Source organism: Helianthus annuus, chromosome 15 (assembly GCF_002127325.2).
Source record: "Helianthus annuus cultivar XRQ/B chromosome 15, HanXRQr2.0-SUNRISE, whole genome shotgun sequence".
In the NCBI taxonomy this organism is placed as follows: Eukaryota; Viridiplantae; Streptophyta; class Magnoliopsida; order Asterales; family Asteraceae; genus Helianthus; species Helianthus annuus.
Genome location: NC_035447.2, coordinates 36,563,907 through 36,572,763, shown reverse-complemented (window position 1 = coordinate 36,572,763; position 8,857 = coordinate 36,563,907).

Below are 8,857 nucleotides of genomic sequence, written 5' to 3'. Positions count from 1 at the left end.
ACTATGCCAAATAACATCAATGCCACACCACTGGTAGCGACCACCAACACTGAAGTTGCGGCGTGTTAATGCGGAAATATAAGAACGAAACATATAACATGAAAAACAAACTACGTCGATCTAGGACACACGCGTTGCGACGAACTTGTTACATGAAAAAAATAGACGCAAAAACGTTGAACCACACACGCACGTTGCGCCGTGTTAACTCGCAAAATAACGTAGAAAATAATAATTAAGTCAATGTATGATCCGCCCGTTGTAGCGAACTTGTCAAAGGGGGAAAGTAGACACATTGCAACATACCTGTCAAATGTGAAAAAATAGACGAAAAACGCTGAACCACACACACACGTTGGGACGTATTAGCTTGCAAAATTTAGAACGAAACGTAAAACGAAAAACTTGCGAAAGATAAAAAGTATGGGGACCAAAGTTGAAAATAAAAAAGTTTTGGGTTAAATTACAAAAGATAAAAAGTTTTGGATTAAAAGTAAACAAACTAAAAGTGTTAAAATACAAAGATTAACACTTTTGGGTTGAAAATGAAAAATCACAATTTTTTTTTGAAAAACCCCCCAAGCAAGGGGTACAACACATAATGCAACAATTTGTTGCAAATTTATATTATGGAAATTTTAAAGTATTTTATTTTATTGGTTAAATTATAAAGTATAAATTTATTCTTTAAAGTTCATAACTTTTATTAAATATCCACATAGTACTCATCCAATACACTTTAAGTTTAAAATTTTCGTTTTTATAAAAATAAAAAAATAGTATTTGACTCGTAAGTACGTTTTAGAGCTTTAACTTAAATTGTTAAATTTCGGTTTTTTACAAATATAAAAAATTTATATTTTTATAAAATTTCAAGAACTGTTTTTATAAAAAAATATGATGTTAAGAGTTTATATCTTTATTAACTTTATATCATGCTAAGTTCAGATTTTTAGTTCCTAACTAATCTTATCTATATAAGTCTACTTTTAACTTATAATCCCTAAAAATATGCAACATAATCTACCATGTATCTAGTTAAGTTGGTAAAGAATTCTTTTGAAACTGACTAATATTATCTATAAAAATTATAGTTGAACTTATAATTCCTAAAAATTCGCAACACCGTATTTATCTAGTAAAGATTGTAAATTTACGGAGTATTTTATTTATATTAATTGTTACAAAAAATGTTTATAAAATAATTATTTTGTTAAAAAAACAAAATGTTTTATTTATAAATAAGTAAAAAAAAAACTGTTTTGCACATGTAAAGTTTCGTTTTTAATAAAAAATAATAATCAAATGACAAAAAATAAAAGATAAGTTGTTATAGTTGTAAAGTAAGTTTATTTTGTTGGTTAAATGATAATGTTTATAATTTTATTCTTTAAAGTTCATAACTTTTTTTAAAGAGTGAATTTCAAGGATTGTCCTTTATCTTTATACTCATTTTCAGGCGTTGTCCTTTATGTTTAAAATTGACGAGTTTTGTTCTTTATGTTTTCATATCGTACACGTTTTGTCCTTTAGGCCTAACCCAATTAGTTTTTTCAGTTAAATTTGGTCATGTGCTTTACACATGAGGGCAATTTTGTAAATTCAAAGGTTGCAGAAGCTTTGAGGTGTAAATCTGTTGTTGAACTTACCTTTGAATTGACCAAAATGCCCTCATGTGCAAAGCATATGACCAAATTTAACTGAAAAAACTAACTAGGTTAGGCCTAAATGTCACAACCCCCGGTCCCTAGTTCCCGGGAACGGGCGGCCGTGAGCCAGTTTCGGTGGTATCACATTTATCCAATTTGGCAACGGAAATTTTCATCAGGACCGTAGTTAGGAAATATTTTAATCAGAGTAAACCACCATGTTTTATAACATTAAACATATGGGTAAAACCCAAGTTTTCAATACACACATTCCATAGGAATAAATCCTATTTATTTAATAAAAACATCTGTTTTATTTTTAGGTAACTTTATTGCCACTTTTCCAAGCCTCCAGTGCTGTCCAGCTGGCTTCTATTTGGCTTTCACATTTTATTACCTGAAACGCGTTTTAAAAACATTTTGTCAGTGGGAAATACTGGTGAGTGAATCCCAGTTTAATCAGGTTTAAATAAAATTCACAGTGAACAGTATTGAGGGCGATCCCGCAATTACATTTGTTTCCAAGTTATATCAATTATCACCCGTTGGTACTGTCGACACCCGACTTGTGGAAATGTTACTCCTTAACCAGGTTGTAACCAATTTTGTATACAAAACCCCAACATACCCACGATAATTGTATTCTTACAAATACTCAATAACTGTTATTCGCATAGAAAGGTATTTAAGGTTTTGTAAAAACAGTTAACAAAAAGTGGATCAACTCACTAAAATGAGTTCATAAAAAGAAGGATCACTCACATTGCTGTTTTAGGTTATTCTTTAGGGTTTCCTGGTGAATATCTATCATTTATACAAATGCACGTGTGTTAGTATAATAACCCATTTTAACATTAGTAATACCCTCCCCGAGACGACATTCCAACGACTACGTCGGGCAGAACCACGACAGCCGTTACGGAACCCTATATCAATCGGGCAGCGTATCTAATACGTCTCCAGGGGTTATAATACTTACATCGTAGCAGAACCTCGCTATTTTAGGGGGTATAATGCCGGCGTATAATAACTTCCTACAGAAATTGTGATTTGAGATTGAGAATGTGAGCGACGGAAAACGAACACTGATGCGATCTATTTATAGTTGTGAAATCGGACATCCAGGCGGCCCGCGTTCAATGAGCACAGGGCCTACGCGGCCCGCGTTGACCTCCGGTCAATGCGTAGCTCGTCCGGATCACCCTCTAGCCTTGACACGGTGATGACATGTGTCATCACCAGGCTGTGCCACATTCTAGGTCACTCGCGGCCCGCTTTAACTTAAGCGATCTTGTACGCGGCCCGCATCAACTAACGGTTTAAACGGAGTCCAAATATATCCTAATGCGGCCCGCATGAGCTTGAGGTGAGGCCCTACGCGGCCCGCCTCAGCTTAATAATTATTGTTTTTAACTTATTTAATATGTTATATTTTATTTTGGGCTCGGTTTTCACATACGGGGTGCATATAAAGACATATTGGGTATTTTAAGATATATTAGGGTGTCAGAAATATTATGAGGATGTCGGTTTTACCGAGGGTCGTTATACTAAAGGACAAAACATGTATGATATGAAAACATAAAAGACAAAACTCGTCAATTTTAAACATAAAGGACAACGCCTGAAAATGGGTATAAAGATTAAGGACAATCCTTGAAATTCACTCTTTTTTAAATATCCACACGGTACTCATTGAATAAACTTTAAGTTTAAATTTTTTGTTTTTATAAAAAAATAGTAGTGGACTCGTAAATACGTTTTACACCTTTAACTTTAATTGTTAAATTTCGTTTTTATATATATAAAAAATTATATTTTTATAAATTTTAAAAACAATTTTTATAAAAAATAGGATGTTAAGAGTTTATATCTTTATTAACTTTACATTATAGTAAGTTCAGGTTTTTAGTTTAGCTTTAAAGTTTATTAATTTATTATTTTTTAATTAAGAAATACAAATTATTAGATTATCCAAGAATAGCTGCTATATTTTATAATTTCAGCTTGACTATATCTAACTGCAATATCTATTTATTGCAACTTTAGGATATTAACTTATATAAGTTCAATTGACTTGTAAATTTAGGATACTAACTTTATTTTGAACTTTATTAATATGGTTAATAACTGCATTATATTAACATCAAAAATAAAGTTCAAATACAAAATAAAATTTATTCATACGTCTAAATCAAACATAACAACTGAAAATGCAAAAAAAAAAAAACATAAAAACACTTGATAGATTTAATATTAAACTGCATGAAATCTGTTCCGCTTCTGAATTGACACTCGAGGTATTTTTAATTTGGTTTTCTGGTTTGTGCTTGAATCGACAATATTTTCTAATTCCTCTTCTTTGTCATTGTTATCAGAATCGTCTAAATTCATAACTTCACTCCATTTCCATTCAGAGAATCTCTTGGATATCTTCCTTTGAGTCTCAAACTTCCGATCCTTAAAAATAACAAAAATTGCATCATCCTACAATAAAACACACATATAATAACATAACGAACATGTTAATATGAAAGATATACGCAAAAATAATACTTAAAACCCAGCAAAATCAATACCTTAGAAGCTTGTTTGACAAATGGGTTGTTTAAATTGGCATGTTCATCATGCATCTGAATCTGAAAAATCAAATAAATTAACATTTACATAAAAGTAAATAAAAGAAAACAATTATTCACTGCTGCGATATAACAGAACTGACTTTAGAATATTCAATCTCGCATGCTTGGTTTTTCGCAACAGAATTCAGAACTGGATCTATTTTTTAACTTTGTTTAGCAATATATATATGGTGTCCTGCTATGTATTTATAGTAATAACTATACAAGTGCATTAGGGTTTAATTTTAGATTTGTCACCCCTTTATTTAGAAAGTTTGGTGTGGTTAGTTTTAAGTTTTTATAAGATATATCTAAGTATAGATATTAGGCAGTTTTAATAAAATAAAATGTAACACATAATATCTTCATTTTATAAAACGGTACTTTTAATTCTTTTTGTTTGCATAGATGGAGCACATCTTTGTAGATTAGACGCATTAGATCACATGTATTAATTACTTGTACATTAAAGCATTGTCGACTTGTACCTTTTAATCCGTGCGTCGATATTGAACAAGACAACTACCGAAACATCGACAAAAATATGTAGGTCGTCATGCTATCTTTGGATTTTTTTTAAACAGTACAGTTTATAAGATATGTCAAGAAAACGTAAAAAATTATAAGTTTGTTGTGGAAGGATGAATTGTAAATAATTATCTATAATTTTGTTAAAATCTTAGGGATTTAGGTGTAATAAGTTTAGGGGCTAAAAAATAGATAGTATTTAAAAGACTAAACTACCCTCATTTTAGGGGTCTTTCTATAAATAAAGGGGGGATAAAAGTTCTTATTTTTTGGATATCTTAAAATGCCCATCCCTCATGCATTATAATATTGTATAGATAAAAGCAACCAGTCATATATTATTATAATACTACAAACACGAGAATGATCATGGGCGGAGGATAACGCCCCTCCCGATCCTCGCCGATTTTCCGTTTGTAGTGTTAAATCGTATCACTCCTTTCCAGGGAGAGACTTTTAATAATACTCTATCTCCTACTTGAAATTCTAATGGTTTGCGTCTGTTATCGGCATAGCTCTTTTGTCGATCACGTGCTGTTTTTAGTCGTTCCTTGACTTGAATGATTTTATCAGTTGTTTCCTGTACTATCTCGGGTCCAGATAATTCTTTTTCCCCAATTTCTGCCCAACAGACTGGGGTTCTGCACTTTCGTCCATAAAGTGCTTCGAATGGTGCAGCATTAATACTTGTGTGATAACTGTTATTATAAGAAAATTCTATTAAAGGTAAGTGTTTGTCCCAGTTACCTCCAAAATCAATTACACAAGCTCTAAGCATGTCTTCCATTGTCTGAATTGTCCTTTCGCTTTGTCCGTCTGTTTGAGGATGATAAGCTGTGCTTAGATTTAACCTGGTTCCCATTGCTTTTTGGAAACTTGACCAAAAATGAGAAGTAAAACGGCTATCTCTATCTGAAACAATTGATAAAGGAATGCCATGTAAAGAAACGATTTCATTTACATACAATTTGGCTAATTGTTCCATACTAAAGGTTTCCTTCATTGGTAAGAAATGAGCTGACTTGGTTAACCTATCTACAATCACCCAGATTGTATCATTACCTTTCCTTGTTTTAGGCAATTTGGTAACAAAATCCATTGTTATCAATTCCCATTTCCAAACTGGTATTTCTAATTGTTGTAACAATCCTAAGGGTTTCTGATGTTCAGCTTTAACTAGTGAGCAAGTTAAACAGTTAGAAACATAAGCTGCTACATCCTTTTTCATTCCTATCCACCAGAAATTTTTCCTTAAATCCTGGTACATTTTATCACTTCCTGGATGCATCGTATATTTAGACTTATGAGCTTCTTCTAATATACGGTGACGTAAATTTTCTAATTTAGGTATCCACATTCTCTTTTTATGGAACCTCCAAATTCCATCTGTTCCTTGTTCTAATTCCTTAATCATTCCTTTTAATTTTTCAGTATCCTCCTTGATTACTGAGTCTTGTGCTTTGCTAATCTGATTGTTTAAATCTACTTGTAGATTTAATTTAAGAGAACGTACCCTTTTTGGCTTTTCATGATACTTTCGACTTAAAGCATCAGCCACCACATTGGCTTTTCCTGCATGATACTGGATATCACAATCATAATCACTAAGTAACTCCATCCAGCGTCTCTGTCTCATATTCAACTCTTTTTGCCCGAAAACATATCTTAAACTCTTAGGATCTGTGAATATGGTAAACTTACTACCATAAAGATAGTGTCTCCAAATCTTAAGGGCAAAAATTATGGCTCCTAATTCCAAATCATGGGTTGAATGATTTTCTTCATGGCTCTTAAGCTGTCTAGATGCATAAGCTATAACCTTTTGACGTTGCATTAATACGCATCCATAACCTAATTTAGAAGCGTCACAAAAGACTACAAAGTCTTCAGTTCCTTCTGGTAACGCTAGTATGGGTGTATGGGTTAATCTTTGCTTAAGAATTCTAAAGGCTTCTTCTTGCTTTGGTCCCCATTCAAACTTAACAGATTTACAGGTTAACTTAGTTAAAGGAATGGCTATTCTAGAAAAATCTCGGATAAATCTTCTATAATAACCGGCCAATCCTAAGAAACTTCTAACTTCAGTTGGTGACTCTGGGGTTTTCCATTTGGTAATTGCCTCGATCTTTGTTGGATCTACATGAATTCCTTCATGGTTAACTAAATGTCCGAGGAATTGTACTTGCTCTAACCAAAATTCACACTTTGAAAATTTAGCATAAAGCTTTTACTTTCTCAATAAACTTAAAAGCAAGTGCAAATGCTTTGCATGCTCTTCTTTACTTTTAGAGTAAATTAGAATATCATCTATGAAAACAATTATGAATTTATCCAAATATGGCTTACATATTCGGTTCATCATGTCCATAAATGCGGCTGGGGCATTGGTTAAACCAAATGGCATGACAGTAAATTCATAATGACCATACCTTGTTCTGAACGTGGTTTTAGGAATGTCCTCTTCCTGTACCTTTAGTTGATGATATCCTGATCTTAAATCGATTTTGGAGAAAAATCGAGCTCCTTGAAGTTGATCAAACAAATCATCGATTCTTGGTAATGGATACCTATTCTTAATCGTGACTTTGTTCAATTCACGGTAGTCAATGCACATACGCATTGATCCGTCCTTCTTCTTGACAAATAAAATCGGTGCTCCCCACGGCGATGAGCTTGGCTGTGAAATAAATCCTTTCTCCAACAATTCATCTAGTTGTTTCTTCAGTTCTTGCATTTCAGTGGGTGCCAAACGATAAGGTGCTTTGACAATTGGTGCTGTCCCTGGTAACAGGTGAATTCTGAATTCAACTTCCCTGTCTGGTGGTAGGCCTGGCAATTCTTCTGGAAAGACATCTGAAAATTGGGACACTACTGGAATGTCTTTTAATTCTTTTCCTTTCGTTTTAGTGATTATAGAAATCAAATACACTATAGATCCTTTCCTTATACAACTTGCAGTTTTCATTACAAAGATGAATTTAGTGGATCTAGATGGCTTATCTCCTTTAATTGTGATCTTTTCACCTCTTGGTGATTTTATCTGAATTGACTTTTGATCACATAGGATATTGGCTTTATTGGCTATTAACCAATCCATTCCTAACACGACATCAAATCCTACCAGATTCATTGGGTAAAGGTTTGCAATAAATTTTTGATTAAAAATTTCTATTCTTGCTTCTTGCAAGATTTCAGAAATTCTAACGGTTTCTCCATTTGCGGTTTCTACTAGACATTCTTGTGGTAGTTTAGTTAATGATTGATTTAGGAGTTTGCAAAATGAAGTATTAATAAAACTTTGGTTGGCACCAGAGTCAAATAATACTTTAGCAAAAATATCATTAACTAAAAACGTACCAGCAATTACATCTGGAATCATACTGGCTTCATCTGCAGTTAAAACGAATGCTCTAGCATTTTTAGTATTCTTGTTGTTTGCAGCTGGAGTCAATTTTGGGCAGTTGGTCTTAATATGACCTTTTTCTCCACAATTGTAGCACATTCCATTACTGGCTTTTCTTTTGCAATTTTCTTCCTTGTGTCCTGGCGCCTTACAGTAATTGCAGTAAGTGGAGCATTTTCCAGAATGCTTCTTCTTGCAGTTCCTGCAGTATGGTGCAGAGGTAGAACCTATATTTCTACGGTTGGAATTTCCCGAACGGAATTCTTGGGTAAGCCTTTGGGTTAGGTTTCTCCTCTGGTCTTCTTCTCTAGTACGGATTAATTCATCTGTCAAGGTATTGGCTAGTTCTACAGCTTCTTCTATAGTTTGGGGTCTAGCTGCCTTGACTACATGTCTAATCTCTCCAATTAATCCCCAGATATAACGGGAGATTAATACCGGTTCAGGTGATGCAAGGGTTGGTACTATTCTAGCATATTCAAAGAATGTGGTAGTGTAACCCTTACTGTCTACCCCGGTCATTCTAAGATTCAGAAACTTATTTGCTATCTGTTCCTTTTCATTGGGAGGGCAGAATTTCCTTTCTACCATATTTTTAAATCCCCCCCATTCCATGTTATAAATCCTATCACTTCCTCTTGACTGGAGGATAGTGT